Source organism: Sphaeramia orbicularis, chromosome 1, assembly GCF_902148855.1.
Source record: "Sphaeramia orbicularis chromosome 1, fSphaOr1.1, whole genome shotgun sequence".
NCBI lineage: Eukaryota > Metazoa > Chordata > Actinopteri > Kurtiformes > Apogonidae > Sphaeramia > Sphaeramia orbicularis.
The window spans coordinates 6,501,121-6,519,481 of record NC_043957.1 but is presented as its reverse complement, the minus strand read 5'-3'; positions in this window follow the sequence as shown (position 1 = coordinate 6,519,481).

Here is an 18,361-nt window from a genome sequence, read left to right as displayed (position 1 = left end):
AAGGAGAAGAAGAAGGCGAAGGAGGAGAAGAAGAAGGAGGAGGAGAAAGAGGAGGAGGAGGAGAAAGGAAGAAGAAGGAGGAGGAGAAGGCGAAGAAGGAGGAGGAGGAGAAGAGGAAGAGGAGAAGAAGAAGGAGGAGAAAGAGAAGAGGAAGAGGAGAAGGAGAGAGGAGAAGGAGAAGAAGGAGGAGAAGGAGGAGGAGAAAGAGGAAGAGGAGAAGAAGAAGGAGAAGAAGAAGAAGGAGGAGGAGAAGGAGGAGAAGAAGGAGGAGGAGGAGAAAGAGGAGAAGAAGGAGGAGGAGGAGAAGAGGAAGAGGAGGAGAAAGAGAAGAAGAAGGAGGAGGAGAAGGAGAAGAAGGAGGAGGAGAAAGAGGAAGAGGAGAAGAAGAAGGAAGAAGAAGAAGGAGGAGGAGAAGGAGGAGAAGAAGGAGGAGGAGGAGAAGAGGAAGAGGAGGAGAAAGAGAAGAAGAAGGAGGAGGAGAAGGAGGAAGAAGGAGGAGGAGAAAGAGGAGGGAGAGGAGAAGAAGAAGGAGGAGGAGGAGAAGGAGGAGAAGGAGGAGGAGGAGGAGAAAGAGGAAGAGGAGAAGAAGAAGGAGGAGGAGAAGGAGGAGGAGGAGGAGAAAGAGGAGGAGAAGAGGAAGAGGAGAAGAAGAAGGAGGAGGAGAAGGAGGACAAGAAGAAGGAGGAGAAGAAGAAGGAGGAGAAGAAGGAGGAGGAGGAGAAAGAGGAAGAGGAGGAGAAGAAGAAGGAGGAGAAGGAGGAGGAGGAGGAGAAGGAGGAGAAGGAGGAGGAGGAGGAGAAAGAGGAAGAGGAGAAGAAGAAGGAGGAGGAGGAGAAGGAGGGGAAGGAGAAGAAGAAGAAGGAGGAGAAGAAGAAGAGGAGGAGGAGAAAGAGGAGGAGAAGGAGGACAAGAAGAAGAAGAAGAAGAAGGTGGAGAAGGAGGAGGAGAAGGAGAAGGAGAAGAAGAAGGAGGAGGAGGAGAAAATCAGTAAAAGTGACTCTGATCATCTTTCCACTATCTATGGGCGAGAGACAAAGACAGAGAAAAGGAGAGAGAGTGAGAGGCTGTACGTCTGCTGCTCGACTCGCCTGGCTGCGGTTGCCATGGTGACGGGTCGGACGAGGCGTGGAGCGTTTGAGATTCCCTTCGTACGTCCCCTCTCCTCCATCCATCCGACCCACCCTCTGCTTACAGTTCACCCTAGTTCTGTAGGACCCCCCCCACCCCCCTTCCTCTTTTCTCACCTCATTTCCTACTCGTCCATTTCCTCTTTTCCTCTATCTGTCTATTTTCTTTTTCCTTTTTTTGTTTTTAATTTTACCATCCTCCCTCTGATTTCTGACTTCCAAAATGCAATTTCACACCAAAAGTGATTTGATGAGATTAACGGTGTGTTTATGAGATAATCTGACTAAATGTCAAAGGGTTTCGTGTCTGATTATTCAAGTAGTTTTTCTGATTAAAGCCTCGAGGGGGTTTATGTTCAGTCATTCCCAGTGAATAAAGTCCCATTTCCTCAGGTGGTATTTTATTTTCAACCACCACAGACGATGCTGTACACTGTAAAAAAAAAAAAAAAAATCTGTTATTTAACAAAATTTTTACTGTTTATTTTACAGATTTTTCCTGTATTTTTAAGATACAGGACGATGACAAAAACAGACTGATTTTACATGTCAAATGTAAAATAACACGAAAAAACTGTAACTGTGAATAACCATAACATTTCCATTTTTTTAAAAGATTTTTTTTTCACTGAAACAGTTAAAATACATTTGCAAATGTATCGTAATTTCACAAATATTTTTTTTTTATTTTTGAGATTAAACTGTTAATTTAAAGTTTAATACTGTAAAAAAAATAATAATAAAACGAGATAAAATTACTGACAATTAACCGTAAAAGAAGTATTTGTTCTGTAAGTTTAACCAGATTTGTTTGTTAATTGACAAATATCTTGTGTAATTACAGGAGGTTTCACAACAAAAATGTTGAATAAATGTTTGTGAATGTATAACATGTATAAGCACTGATAAACTGTCCAAATACAGTTTTTATCAGTGGATTGGACAACTTAGTGTCACTGAAAATTATTTCTATATATATTTATAGGTAATTTGATTGTTTTAATACATGAAAATATTCTTTATTAAATATTAAAAAGTCAAAAAAAAGATGCAAAATGCTCATGTAAAGTTAGGGCAAAAAACTGTATTTTAATTATAAAAAACTACCGTATTTTTATGAGATGGTTATTTTCCGTTATTTAACAGTATTTTTTCGCCACCCCTGCTGCTGGAATAATACCAGGTTTTTTGGGGGGGTTTTGTTTAATTTTTACAGTGTACCAGTGAAATTCTCAGACATCTGCTTGTGTTTCAGACCCTTCAGCTCAGTTCTGGAGGTCTGAGCGCTGCTGCTGGAGCCTCTGACCTCATCTGGACTCACTCTGGTGTTTTGGGTCTTTGTTACAAATCCATTTTCTGTTATTCATTCTTACTTGTGAACTACTGTTTAGTTTAGTTTAGTTTTTTCCATTGTCCACTGCAGTTCAAATCTTCTTTACGGGCCACATTTATGTTGTCATTGTGTAAACAGATACACTTTGTGAGATGAAGGTCACATGGACAGAACAGTGTTCCAGACTAAATACAGGTTGTGGATGTTACGAAACAGTGAACTCTGCTCATTTGTTAAGTATATTGTTCATTTTCTCCTCCTTTTATAAGTATTTATTCACTTTTATACCTAATTTCAATTAATTTTTTTCTTCATTTTACCAGAATTTTGTCATTTTTCATCTTCATTTTCCTGTAAAATGATCTATTTTCTCAGTTTAAACGTATTTTCTATGTTCTGTTGTGAATAAAACACATGACCATGAAATGATGAATAACTGTATTTTACACCAATTATTTTACACCATGTATTGATAGGATTAGTGGATCAACAGGTATTAAACAATTCAAATCAGTAGATGGTTTAAGTCTTTGAGGGTTAAAAACTAAATACAGGGTTCTGGATGTTACCAAACAGTGAACTCTGCTCATTTTTCAAGTATATTGTTCATTTTCTTTCCATTTTATAAGTATCTATTCACTTTTATACCACATTTCATTTTGTCCTTTTTCATCCTCATTTTTCCTTAAAATGGTCCGTTTTCTCAGTCTAAACACATTTTCTATGTCCTGTTGTGCATAAAACGTGACCGTGAAAAGACGACAAACTGTATTTTAAACCAATTATTGACATGTATTGATAGGATTAGTGGATCAACAGGTATTAAACAGTTTAGATCAGTAGACGGTTTATTTTAACCCTTTCATGCACGAATTATGAGAACCTTAATCAAAACTTTTTTCCTGAGTGTTTTTATTCCTCTTTAGGCATGAAAAAAACAATGTGACTGAAAACTTTCTTCTTAAAAATACATTTAAAAAATAATAATAAAATAAAAATAATTTTTTAAAAAAATTAAAAAAATACATAAAAAAATAATAATGAAAAAAAACAAACAAACAATCTTATGAACCTATTTTTCATGAAGTTGCAAAAATGTCCACTCAACTGGACACCACACATTTAATTTTTGACACACAGAAACATGTCTTTACTGATAAATTGTGTGAAAACTATGAGTAACGCTTGTGATTCTGGGGGTTTATGCTCAGAAGAGATCTACATAATGTTACCAATTCATGTCAGAAAAGATATGTAGTGTCTTAAAACTCTGATAAACATATGTGTAAAAAAAAAAAAAAAGAAAAAACAACGAAAAGAACAACAAAATCCATGAATATACAAAAAAACAGCTGTAGAAGAGCTGTCCACTGTAGTGACCAGTATGCATGAAAGGGTTAAAGGTGGTTGTTTGGGTCTTTATGGGTTAAACCTTATCCTATCGATATGGAGCCTTGTTTAGAGGTTTTTCAGCTTTTTTAGTCGGTATGTTTCAACGAGAGTCCCAGGTGTTTGGAATATGCTTTTAAAGTGTCGTATTGCAGTAGTAGGATACACAGAGGTTGGCATTTAAAGCGCTCACCCCATCATTCCCTGCAGACGTGTTTGCATTTAGGTAAAACCTACAGGTGGAGGAAGTGGAAGCGGCTTAAAGAGCTGGTAGCACTGATGCAATGCAGCGACGGCGTTAACGGGCCGGAGGGAGATCTGGGAAATGCCTGCACTCTAAACCAGAGGGTGTGTTGAGTGGATGGTGTGTGGAGAAACAGGCGTGTCATGGGAATAAGCAGCAACGCAGCTGAAGTCGACCGGCTGAACGGGCTCCGAGGCACCGCTTCATGTATGATACAGCAAAAAGAGACGGTGACAAAAGACGCTCGTGTGAAACTCAGTCCAATATGTGGAAATTAAAGGGGTCTTATTTGTCTTATTTCAGGTTCCACATTCAGCCCGATCTGATCTGCAGTGGGTCAGACCAGCAAAATAATAACAGAATAACCTATAAATAATGACAACTCCAGATGTTTGTCTGTTTTAGTGCAAAAAAAAACCCATTAAATTATGAAAATACTTACTTTTATAAACTATCCAAACAAAAAAGATGTGAATAAACTGAAAAAAACTGAAATTTCTTAAGAAAAATCAGTGCAATTTTAACCATATTCTGCCTCCACTTCTCATTTGTCCATGTGCATTATGGATCAGATCTACAAAGACACTAAACACTGAGGAACAGGCAGAAAAGAGTTACAATTCGGCTGAATTTTCTTTAGACATTTCAGGTTGTTCATATTTGTTCAGGTTATTCACATTTTATTGTTACAGGAGAGTTTGTAAATGTCAATATTTTCATAATTTAATGTTATTTTTTGCACTAAAACAAAGACAAACATTTGAAGTTGTCATTATTTACAAGCATAATGGAATATTATTTTTTTCACATCAAACTAAAACTAAAATCTGCACTCTTTTTTTTTTTTTTTTTTTTAATTCTGTTGTTATTATTTGACTGTAGATCATATTGGTCTGTATGTGGAACCTGAACTAAAATGAGTTCCACAGGCTTGACTGTGGAATTTTTACACTTTGTAAATTCATCCCAGGGGCCGGAATGGAACCTTTGATGGGCCACATTTGGCCCCGGAACGCATGTTTGAGACCCCTGATCTAAACCCGCTTTTCTTAGTCTGTGGTTCATTTCTTTGTGGATTTGGACCCTAATAGTTCAGACAGTCTGAATTTGAACCGTCCAGCTGCTGCTAAACTATCTTTAGATTCATTTGGGCAAAAATCCAGTGGATTTCTACAACCTGTTTGAATTCCTGCTTAATTTGTTTCATTTCATAACTAGTTCCGTCTCCACATTTGCTCATATCAGGTCCAGACTTCAGACCAACATTTCTCCAGTATTTCTCCATAATTGTTTGTCGCCATCAGCGGTTGTAGTCCAGACTGAAAATATGTCCAAACGTGGAGGCCATTACCTAAAATGTTCAGTTGTTGTTTGAACAGGACAGAGTAGCACAGCCAACAACCTGGAGGGGGCGGGGCCTGAAGTGTCTCATGTGCATTTAAAGGGCCAGCGCTCCAAACCACCTTTCTGGTGTCATTCCTCAGAAATAGAGTTGAAGATGGACCTGTGGAGTTGAATGAATGAAGAATTCAGACTCAAGCAGAGCATTTACAGTTTATGGAGACCACAGGGAAACGTGGGAAAATGAAGAATTCCATTAAAAAAAGCAAAATATCATGCTTTAATGAACATACATGTTTTCACAAGAACGTAAACACTCCAGATTTTAGCCAAAGGCTCCTTTGCATCTGTTGTCCCATAGCAGATGTTCCATTAAAAAAACAGTAAAAGCACAAACTATAAAATTCTATAAAATAGCCAGATATTTCAACCATGTACATATTATTTACACGATACTTTCCACATTATTTCACCAGAATTCATGCGTAGACCAGCTATCTCACATTATCTAAGCCCAAATAAACACATCTTAATCTGTACACACACATCTGTCACCATCACAGACATGTTCGTCTACACACACATCAGCATGTCAGTCTGTGCAGAACACCAGCACACTAGTGAGCAAATAGTGCACATTATGCAGGGGTCTGCATTTTTTCAAAAAGGGCGCATATTCACAACAGCAGCATATCTCCACACCAAATAGGTGAAATATGCAGGACTGGCATGATTTCATAATCATGGGCTGAATTTGGGCCACGGGCCGTATGTTTGACACCCCTACTTTACCCGTCCATCTCTGTCCCTCTACTTTCAGTTATTGGCTTCATGTTTCATTTAATGACATAATTTTTGAGTTATTAATTCCTAATTGTGATGACCCATAAACAGTCCAGGGACACTGTTCTTCGTTATTCTGGCTCCAGCGCCGGAGGCAGTGTGATGGTTTTAAAGGCTCAGCATTATTTATGCCAAAGGGCTGCATTTATGTGTGTTAAAGAAGCACAAACATCAGTTTTACACCATGCATAGAAGTGCTGAAAAGGTTTATACCCTCCTGAACATGGTCTGATGGAGCTGCAGGACATTTGGACAGTTAAGTCCCTGAATGACGTTGAACAGACTTGTATGTATCAGGACCATTCAGACGTTAACCCTTTAACCCCTGACGTGTCTGTGCTGAGCGTTCTGAACGTAGGATTTATTTAAAATATTCATATAAATTCAACCGTTTGCTCAATAGGAAAAAATTTACAATCATGTTGATAGAATAGACCTTGATCTTTCCATAAACCTCGGAGCATGCTCAGTTCACCCCCCGCCCCCTGTGGAATGGGGGGTAAAACACAGAGCAGTGAGTGAGACCGACTCACTAAAAAAATAGCCAGTTTGGACTTTTTTTTTTTTTTTTTTTTACACCGTTTTCCATGTGTTTTTTGTTTTTTCTGTTTTTTCCAGTGTTGTGGTGATTTTCCTTTTTTTTTTTTTTACTGTGTTTTTACTGAGTTTTAACCGTGGAACTGCTGTATGGAGTTAAACAGGCGTCACAAAGCAGCTGGACTAGTCTGGATAGAATGTATCCACAGACTTTTGTCCATTTGTGTGTGAGTTAGACACTTAAATGAGGATAACGTTATGAGACTAACATCAGGGGAATGCTGTGAAATTTCTTCACAATATATACTGAGATATGATCTGACCAGGAGCATTATTGAAGGATGAAAACATCTACAGGTATGGAAAAAATTATTAGACCACTACATGTTTTCTTCAGTTTCTTGTTCATTTTAATGCCTGGTCCAACTAAAGGTCCATTTGTTTGGACAAATATAATGATAACAACAACAATAGCTCGTAGTAGTTTAATTTCAGAGCTGATATCTGTCCATTTAACATGTTTTCTTGATAATAACCAAAATCACTTCAGTTCCTCCATCAATATCTGTGTCATTGTACTGACAAAAACAGTGCTTTTAGTTCATTCCATGTTTTCTTTTCTGTCTGTTTTAGTCACATGACACACACAGGAGTTAGGACTGGATTGCAAAACCATTATTACCTCCGCCAAGGAACAGTGGAGGTTATGTTTTCATCAGGGTTTGTTTGTTTGTTTGTTTGTCTGTTCGCAAGATAACTCAAAAAGTTATGGATGGATTTTGATGAAATTTTCAAGAAATGTTGATACTGACACAAGGAACAAATGATTATATTTTAGTGGTAATTGGGGGGGGGGGCTTGATCTGCCTTGGCGGAGGTCTGCACTCTCCAAGTGCTTTTCTAGTTTTTGATGACTTTTGATGGGCTAATATTTTTTTCCGTGACTGTATGTGGCTGCAATAAATAAACAAGTGTTCAGAGAACTCCAACCTCCGCCAAGCACCCTGAACGGTGTGCATGTGCAGATCGACTATTTCTGTTTAAATTCAACAGTTTCTAGGTTGTTCCATACAGCAGAAAAAGTTGAAGCTTGGTACCAGTCATGTGTCTGTCCAGTTAGATACAATTCCAATCAATATTTGTTGAATTATAAGGAAAAATGTGGTAAATGGGATTTTCAATGTTAAATGTAAATGTCCACAGAGTCCACATTCCACAGTGGACGTGGACAATTTTGTGTCAGATACAAGATATTGTTCTAAGCTACGGGTGGATCAAATTGGAGGCTAATCGGAGTCAATTTGAATTTTTTTATGAATTTTGGAAAATTGCTCAATGATGACAGATATGAAAATTGTAGATGTTGTGACCTTGCTGTGACCTTGAACTTTGGCCTACTGGGACCAAAATGTAATGGGTTGGTCCCAGGGCCTAGGCCTATCTGTGGGGAAGATTTGGGAAAGATGGGTGGAAGAGTTTTCCCGTAAAGTTGCAAACAAACAAACAAACACACAAAGCAAAGTGATCACAACACCTCCTGACAGAGGAAAAAAAAAACTCCTCAACTTCAGCCCTGAAGCGTCTGCATAGTTGGTGGAAGGGCCCGGCCATCACTGCTTGCAGTTATAATTTGTAAAATAATAAAATAAAATAAAACATTAAAAAATATGTTCCGTGTCCTCACTTTCAGCCCTCCTTCTCCTTCTCTCTTCCTCATGCAGAGGTTTCCTATTGACTGTCCCTCCAGCGCTCCACAAATTAAAGCATATTTCATTCACAGTGGAATGTACAATGACCCAATAAACTGCAGGGCTTCCCCACTCCTTCTGCTGTGTGTGTGTGTGTGTGTGTGTGTGTGTGTGTGTGTGTGTGTGTGTGTGTGTGTGTGTTAGATTATATTACAGCAGCCCTCCAGGTAATCATTCCAGCACAAAATGAGGCAACTACAAAACAAGAAACTGTTTTTTTGTCCTGTGTCTTCTGTTTTCTTCAGTCTCTCTTCACTCGTTTACTCTCTCTCTCTTTTTTCTTATGATGCTCCCTCTCTTGGTCTCTCGCCCTCTACTCCTTCATCCCCCCTCTCTCTTTTTGCCAGAGGAGGTAGATTCAGTCACTTCCCACAGGGTTTCCTCTGACACATTCACCTCCTCCTTTCCCCTTTAATACTCCTCACATTCTCTCCTCTGTGTCTCCCCGTTCTCTTCTTCTTTGTTTCTTTCAATTTCAACTTAATTAGACAATTTGCTTCTTGCTTTCTGTGTTTTCCTTTTCCTCTTAGTGTCTCAGATTCACTCTTCCTTCAAACATCTGCAACTTTTTCATGGTTCGTACACTTTTTTCAAGGTCAAATTCACACATTTTTAAAGGTAATTTTCTAATGTTTTTTCCAGCACAGCACCTTATCGCTGGAATATGGGAATACATATACTCATGATTATTTTTATCACAATGATGTTTATAGCATAATACAACGTACATCGAAAATGATGTTTCATAAGAGCAAAAAGTTTAGAAATTAAAGCAGAACACAAACTTTTATCCAAAAAAAGGGAAATTACTTGGAGTTTTCAGACACACTCACATAAAGCAAAACTTTAACCCTTTCATGCATAGTGATTACTCCAGTGTTTATCTATTATAGCTATTCTACAGCTGTTGTCTTGTATATTCAGAGGTTTTGTTGTTTTAGTTGCACATCAGTAAAACAGTGGATGCTCATGCACCATCCTATAAAATGACATTCAGACCATGACTGTAACTTTGATGTTATTGATAAACCTGACTGGCAGTAAGATAAGATCAGATAAGATAAGATAAGATCAGATAAGATCAGGTAAGATCAGATAAGATAAGATAAGATCAGATCAGATCAGATCAGATCAGATCAGATCAGATCAGATAAGATCAGATCAGATAAGATAAGATAAGATAAGATAAGATAAGATAAGATAAGATAAGATAAGATAAGATAAGATAAGATAAGATAAGATAAGATTTTATAGATCCCACCATGGGGAAATTTAACAGTGTACAGCAGCAATATACAACACACCAGAGCAAAAGAAAAGGCGGGTCAAAATAAATGTTCTTAGAAGTATGGATGGACACTTTTTTTTTTTTACTTTCAGTTGTTGATATGACTGCTCAAAGTTATTTTTTCTTCAATTTCTTTTTTTTTTTTTGTTTGATGTAATAACTCAACTTTAATCTGAGCTTTTAGGAACATCCACATAATTAGTGAATTAAACAGGGGAAAACACCAGATTTTCACAGAAAAACAAAAAACAAAACAGAGCATAATATTGTAATAAATGGAAATAAATCACTTAAAAAATGGTTAAATAGAGAAAAAAATCCATTTGGGAAGTAGTACTGGGTCTTTATGGTTAAACTGGAGCATGTTTATAATCCTGACTCCATTCTCTTTTATTTTATTACAGCCTCTGCTTTCCTTTCTGGGTTCTCAGCTTGACTACTCCCTGAAACTAATGTCACCAGCTGCAGCTTCGATGACAAGACGGGATGAAAAGAAGAAAAGAAAAGGGTGGTTTTACTCGGTCAACCTTTTCCTGTCCGACCTGTCCGTCTGACATGTACCCCCCTCTCAGACCATCTTATCTCAGCGCAGACCTCAGATAAACCGGTGCTTTTCTGTAACGCTGCACAGATCAACGGTTCCACAGCCAAGGTTCAGCCGACAAAAACCCAACAGCCAATGCACTAAACTCTGTTTACTACGGACCGGGAAATGACGGGTAAATACTAGGGGTGGAAGAAAATATTGGTTCTGCAACAAGGTTCTAATAGTTTTGGATTTTTCATTATAGTTTAGTTTTATTTAGTTTTGACTTTTTTTTCCTCTAATTCAGTTAGTTTTAATTCATTTTTAGAGCAGGTTTGATGGTTTTTTTTAGTTTTAATTTTTTTCTAAATGCTTAGTTTTAGTTTAGTTTTAGTTTTTTTGTTTTTTTATCTTTTCTATTCTTCTCCGTCGTATTCAAATAAATCCCAGACAGGACTCTGCTGCTTTCTCCCAACTTTAGTCTCCATGTTTCCAGGTAGAGTGGGGACCAGAAGACGACTGGAAACCACAAGTGACGGACTGTCAAGTGTCGTATGGTGCCGCTAGCTAAAATTGCTAGAGCGAAATAAATCAATTTCTTATCAATCCGAAATTGACAAAGACAAAAACAAAGGGAATTTTATCCATAATTTTGATATGTTTTAGTTAATTTTGTAAACACACAATACAGTTTCAGTTAGTTATTGTTTTTTTCTTTTAATTATAGTTTTTATTTATTTCAGTTAACGAAAATGTTTTTTCAATTCTAGTTTTCATCATTTCGTTAGTTTTTGTTAACGATAATAACCTTGTTTTGCAGTATATCATGATATTTCATTTCACAATACTGTATCGATATTAAAAGTACTGTATCGATATTTTCAGGTATTTATTCAAATGCAGATATTGTGGAGGTTCATTTTTGTTTTTTTGTTTTTTTGTTTCTGTTTTATTTATTATTAGTTAACATTCTTTTATTAAATAATGTTAGTTCCTTTGTTGGGATTGAACTAAAATAATGTTCTGATGTTAGTTCTGAACTAATAGAATATGAACATTTCAACAGGATCTTAAACTGTAATGTCTGTAAAACATTTATTTATTTGTTTGTTTGTTTGTTTGTTTCGAACATGCAATGAAACAAAATAAAACAAAACTATTCAAATTAAGACAAAAACAAAATAACATTTAAAAGAATGTAATCTATCTTCAAGCACATACAGGTCTGAATTTTGCAAAAGGAGTAAGAAGAAGTTTAAACTCATCGTATAAACTCATAATTAAGTTTGAACACAGGAACATTTTGTGATATAGCATTAGATCCTGTTCTGATCAAATAAAAATGTGTTTAGTATTTGTGCAGATTCCTGGTGTAATTCAATTCTTCAAGGAAATAATCATTTAAAAAAAGAAACAAACAAAAAATTGCCTTTTTAACAGCATCATGATATATCACAATCTATCGTATTGTGATCCTAGTATTGTGATGTGTACCGTATTGCCAGATTTTTTGCCGCTACACAGCCCTAGTAAGCACCAGTTCTTAAAATAAGTCAATCTAAAGCAGCAGGGGTTGAAACTGGGGTGAAAATACACACCTTGTTCCTTCAGCTGCTTTCCTCTATTGTCTTGGCAACTGCTTTTCTCTAGAGACTTCCTGTTCTGACTTCTGTACATGGAACACACATTTTACTGCATCAGTCGGAAAACACGTACGACAAAACTGAGTCTATTAATAAAAGCCTGAGCTGTAATTTTCCTGTCAGTCACATGGTCAGAAATTAACAGCATCTAATCGACAGACAAATTATGGTACTTTGCAAGAGCCCGATCATATAATAAAGGGATTTCATTTGTTTGCATACTTTCCACCTTTAACCCATGAGATCAACTTGTGTTTCGACAGAGATCATATGGTGACCTAAACAAAAACACACAAAAAATAACTACAACTAACCAACATAGTTGAAGCTGCAGGAGATGAAATTAAGAAGAAAACAGTGAAAATACACCTTTTTCCTTCTGCAGCTTTCTCCTCTTGGTCCAAATCAAAAGGCTAAATAAGTAATGGACTTAAGTGTTCAGATATTCTTAACCCTTTAACCCCTGACGTGTCTGTGGTGAGCGTTCTGAATGTATGATTTATTTAAATATTCATGAAAATTCAACCATTTGCTCAAAAAGAAAAAAATCAAACTGTGCTGAGAGAATAGACGGTGTTCTTTCCACAGACATCTGAGCATGCTCAGTTCACCTCCCACCACCTGTGGAACGGGGGGTAAAACACAGAGCAGCGAATAGGGATGGGAATCAAGAACCATGTTTGAGAACATGGCGTTGAGGCAGGAACGGTCTAAAACAGGGGTGTCAAACATGCGTCCCGGGGGTCAAATGCATCCTGTCAAAGGTTCCAATCCGACCCCTGGGATGAATTTACAAAGTGTAAAAATTCCACAGTCAAAGCTGTGGAACTCATTTTAGTTCAGGTTCCACATACAGACCAATATGATCTACCCTCAAATAATAACAGCAGAAGAACCGACAAAAAAGAAGGACTGCAGATTTTCTTCTCGGTTTGATGTAAAAAAAAAAAAAAAAAAAAAAAAAATTAAAACTTCTAATTTGTGTCTTTGTTTTAGTGCAAAAAAACATTAAATTATGAAAAAAAAAATACAACCTGAAATGTCTGAAGAAAATTCAGCCCAATTTGAACAGTTTTCTTCCTGTTCCTCAGTGTTTAGTGTCTTTGTGTCATACGTTAGTCTGGTTTTGTCTGTCTTTTATGTTTTGTTTGTCGTTTCCTGTTTTATTTTGTTAAGTTTCCCCTCATGTGTCTTGTCTGTCATCTTTACTTCCTGTTCCCTGTTCTCCCTGACCTCTTACCTGATTACCTGTCTCCGCCCTGATTTGCTCCACCTGTGTCTAGTTGTCTTCCCTCCCTTTTGTGTATTTAAACCCTGTCTCTTCCCTCAGTCAGACGCCAGTTTGTAACTCTCGTAGTTGTAACCAGCGTTTTGACCTCGTCTGTTCGTTTTGTCAGCCTGTTGTGACCCATTTTGGATTCCTCGGTTTTTTGCCTTCTGCCTGCTCCCTGTCGGTTTTGTCTGCCTCATCTGATTTCCTGGTTTCGATCTTCTCGCCCTGACTTATCGGTACGTGAGTATTTGTCTAGCCCTTATGTCCTGTTGTCTGAGTGATAGCCTGCCTGTGCATGACCTGTTTCCGTCCCTGACCTCCCTTTGCTTTTCCCCAGTCGGGAAAAATACCCCAAACGCCGCTCGGGGAGACGGGCTGCCGCCCTCGAACCAGAGGACGAATCAGAGGAGGATATCTCCAACCATTATCCTCAAGATTCTGTCATTATTATTATTCTTTCACCTGTGTGTGAATAATAAATCTTTTGAACCTTATTTTTGTGTCCGAGTTACTGCATTTGGATTCAGTGTTTGTACTACCGCCATTACAGTACAAACTGGCCATAAAATGAATCCAGCAGAACTCACACAGGTCAAGGAGGCTATCCAGTCCCAGGGACACAGGCTGGGTGGACATGATCAGGCTCTCCACACCCTCCTCGACAAAATGAACCAGCTCACTACTCAGGTCGCCCTACTCACCAGTACCCAAGCTGCGGCTGCAGCTGTGTCAGGCGAGAATCGGGCCACTATTCCACCAGTTCGAGACTCGGCTGAGCCGAACATTCCGGCGCCATCTAAATATTCTGGTAACCCTGACACCTGTTGTGATTTTTTCACCCAGTTCCAGTTAAATTTTGATTCCCAGCCCGTTCGATTTGCTAAAGACTCTGTTAAGATTGCCTATGTGGCCAGCCTGTTGGAGGGCCCCCCTTTAAGCTATTTCAATGCTCTTTTTGAGCAAGATTCCCCTGCTGTTCAGTCTTTTTCGGCTCTTGTTTCAGAACTTAGAGTATATGACCACCCAGTCCGGAGCCAATTTGCTGGTCATCAGTTCATGAGGCTAAGACAGGGAGATAAGACTATCAGGCAGTATGTGAGCACCTTTCGTTCCCTAGCAGTTGAATCAGGGTGGAACAACCAGGCCCTGATCACTGCTTTTTTGACCGGCCTAAATCGTTCTGTTGGCCGGGAGATGGCGCTTCGCCAACAGCTGCACTCCCTAGACGACGTCATCACCGAGGCTATCCGGGTCGCTGATCAAGAATCAGTGTGGCAGTCAGAGGAACCCGAGGTCTGCACTCCGACTAGTAAGGGACCTGGTCGTGAGGTGGTTCGTCTCCCAGTTGCTGAGATCGGCGGTAATAAAGAGGAGCCAATGCAACTGGGACGGGCTCACATCTCAGCTGAAGAACGCAGACGACGTATGGTAGAAGGTCTCTGTCTATACTGCGGGCAAGGAGGGCACAGAGTCAGCAACTGTACTTTAAGACCGGATGCTAAGACAGGTGGGGGGTCGCTATTGAGCCGAACTGTGTCTATCCACTGTCACTCGTCCGTTTCCTGTGGTTCTTCTGTGCTCTGATTCTCTGTCTCTCCAGCACCCCGTCCTGATCGATTCCGGTTCCGACGCTAATCTTATGGACCAGAACCTGGTACTTAAGTTGGGACTCAGCTCTACTCCGATCCAGCGTCCACTAGAAGCTCGAACCCTGGATGATCACGTGATCTGCAGGATAACCCACTGTACTGAGCCGGTCGCTGTGCAGTTCATGGACGGACACACTGAGAACATTAGTTTTCATATTTACAACTCTGACACCCAGCCACTAATTCTGGGTTATCCTTGGTTGCAGAAACACGAACCCTTTATTGATTGGGGCACGGGGGAGGTTTATTCTTGGGGTAAAGAATGTGGAGCTCGTTGTAAGTTTGTTAAGTTACCTGTTTGTCCTCCCAAGATGCCTCAGATCTCCGTGGCCCCGGTTAGTGTTCCTCAGGAGGAGGATAAGGACTTCCCCACACTGGAAAAGGTTCCTCCTTGTTACCATGACCTTAAGGAGGTATTCAGTAAGTCCAAGGCTACGGCCCTACCTCCTCATCGTTCGTATGACTGTTCTATTGAATTACGACCTGGTACTTCTCCTCCTAAAGGGAGGTTATATTCCCTGTCCGGCCCAGAGAATCTGGCCATGAAAAAGTACATAGATGAGTCCCTGGCAGCTGGGTTAATTCGGCCCTCGTCGTCGCCTGCAGGAGCAGGCTTCTTTTTTGTTGATAAAAAGGATAAGTCGCTAAGGCCATGCATAGACTATTGGGGGCTTAATGACATTACAATCCGTAACAGATATCCTTTACCACTGATGTCATCAGCCTTTGACCTGTTACATGGGGCCAAGATTTTTTCCAAACTAGACCCTCGTAATGCTTATCACCTAGTTAGAATCAGAGAAGGAGATGAGTGGAAGACAGCATTCAACACCCCCAGTGGCCACTACGAGTACCTGGTAATGCCTTTTGGCCTCACCAACGCCCCTGCTGTCTTCCAGGCCCTTGTTAATGACGTGCTCAGGGATATGCTAAATGTGTTTGTTTGTCTATCTGGACGACATTCTGATTTTTTCCCCAGACGAGGAGACACACATTCAACATGTTCGCCAGGTGCTTCAAAAACTACTTGCCAACCAACTATTCGTCAAGGCAGAAAAATGCGAGTTCCACCAGCCTACGGTGTCCTTTCTGGGTTTCATCATTTCAGAGGGAAGTGTCCAGATGGATCCTGAGAAGGTTAGTGCGGTGAGGGAGTGGCCTACTCCTGTTTCCCGGAAGGATGTTCAGAGGTTTCTTGGCTTCGTTAACTTTTATAGAAAGTTTATCCGGGGGTTCAGCAGTGTGGCTGCCCCCCTGCATTCTCTCACCTCTTCCAAGTCTGCATTCAGGTGGAGTCCGGAGGCTGATAAGGCGTTCAACCGCCTGAAGGGGGCGTTCTCCACCGCTCCTGTCCTGTCCGTCCCTGATCCAGCTCTGCAGTTTGTGGTGGAAGTCGATGCCTCTGATTTGGGTGTTGGGGCTGTCATATCTCAACGCTCTCCTGCTGACAATAGGCTCCACCCCTGCGCCTACTTGTCAAAGAGACTGTCACCAGCTGAGAGGAATTATGACATTGGTAATCGTGAGTTGTTGGCCATCAAGGTGGCGTTGGAAGAATGGCGGCATTGGCTGGAGGGGACGGATGTGCCGTTTCTCATCTGGACGGACCATAAAAACCTTGAATATCTGCGATCGGCTAAGCGCCTCAACTCCCGTCAGGCCAGGTGGGCTCTATTTTTCACTCGCTTCAATTTCACCCTTTCCTACCATCCTGGCTCCAAGAATGGTAAGCCGGACGCTCTCTCCAGAGTGTTCTCTCCTGACACATCTGTTTCTGAACCTGAAACTATTCTACCTAGTTCCTGTATGGTGGGGGCTTTTCAATGGGGTGTTGAGAAGTTGGTGATGGAGGCCCTGAATGACTGTGAGATTCCGGATGGCGTACCGCCAGACCGCCTGTTTGTCCCTCCTCACCTCCGCCCCCAGGTGATCCAGTGGGGCCACGCTTCCAAGATGGCGTGCCACCCCGGAGTGAAGAAGACCCTGTTTGTGCTTAAGCAACGTTTTTGGTGGACAGCCATGGAGAAGGACGTCGCTGAGTACGTGGCCGCTTGTCCTATATGTGCTGTCAATAAGACCTCCAATAAGGCCCCCATGGGGGAGCTGCGGCCGTTACCTGTCCCTAAAAGGCCCTGGTCGGACATTGCTCTGGACTTCGTGACTGGTTTGCCCTTGTCCAACGGTAACACGGTCGTTCTTACAGTGGTGGATAGATTCTCTAAGATGGTGCACTTTTTCCCCCTACCTAAGCTCCCTTCAGCTAAGGAAACAGCAGAGGCGCTGCTAACTCATGTTTTTCGCCTACATGGTTTCCCTAGAGTCTCCAATAGAGGGCCCCAGTTCATTGCTACTTTTTGGAAAGCCTTTTGTTCTCTCGTTGGTGCTTCTGTCAGTTTGTCTTCTGGTTTTCACCCGCAGACCAACGGCCAAACGGAGAGGCTTAATCAAGTCCTGGAGGTGGGTCTCCGTGTGTTGGCCTCTCAGAACCCCGCCTCCTGGAGCCGTCATCTGGTGTGGGTGGAGTTTGCTCATAACTCGCTTCCCAGTGCTTCTTCTGGCTTATCACCATTTCACGTGGTGTATGGTTATCAGCCGCCCTTGTTCCCTTCCCTTGAGAAGGAGGTGGGCGTGCCCTCGGCCTTGGCTCTGATCCACAGATGCAAGAGGACCTGGACTCGAGCTAGACAGGCCCTGCTGAAGGCTTCAAGCCGTTACAAGACCTCGGCGGATTCCCATAGAAGCTCCGCCCCCATTTACCATCCGGACCAGCGGGTTTGGCTGTCGGCCAAACATCTCCCTCTTCGGATTGAGAGTCGCAAGTTGGCACCCAGGTTTGTAGGTCCATTTCCTATCTCGAAAATTATTCATCCTGTTTCTGTACGCCTAAAACTGCCAAGGTCTATGAGGATCCATCCCACCTTTCATGTGAGCCAAATCAAACCAGTGAAAGAGAGCCACCTGGTCCCGCCCACCCAACCTCCACCTCCTCCTCGGATGACTGATGGGGATCCAGCCTACACGGTCCGACGTCTTATGGCAGCTCGTCGGCGGGGGAGAGGTTTCCAGTACCTCGTGGATTGGGAGGGTTATGGACCTGAGGAACGTTCCTGGGTGCCGGCTTCCCGGATTCTGGACCCGGACCTGATACAACAGTTCCATCGGAGTCATCCTGATGTCCCTGGTCCATCTGGTGCCGTCCCTAGGAGGGGGGGTACTGTCATACCCGCAGCCAGACGTTAGTCTGGTTTTGTCTGTCTTTTATGTTTTGTTTGTCATTTCCTGTTTTATTTTGTTAAGTTTCCCCTCATGTGTCTTGTCTGTCGTCTTTACTTCCTGTTCCCTGTTCTCCCTGACCTCTTACCTGATTACCTGTCTCCGCCCTGATTTGCTCCACCTGTGTCTAGTTGTCTTCCCTCCCTT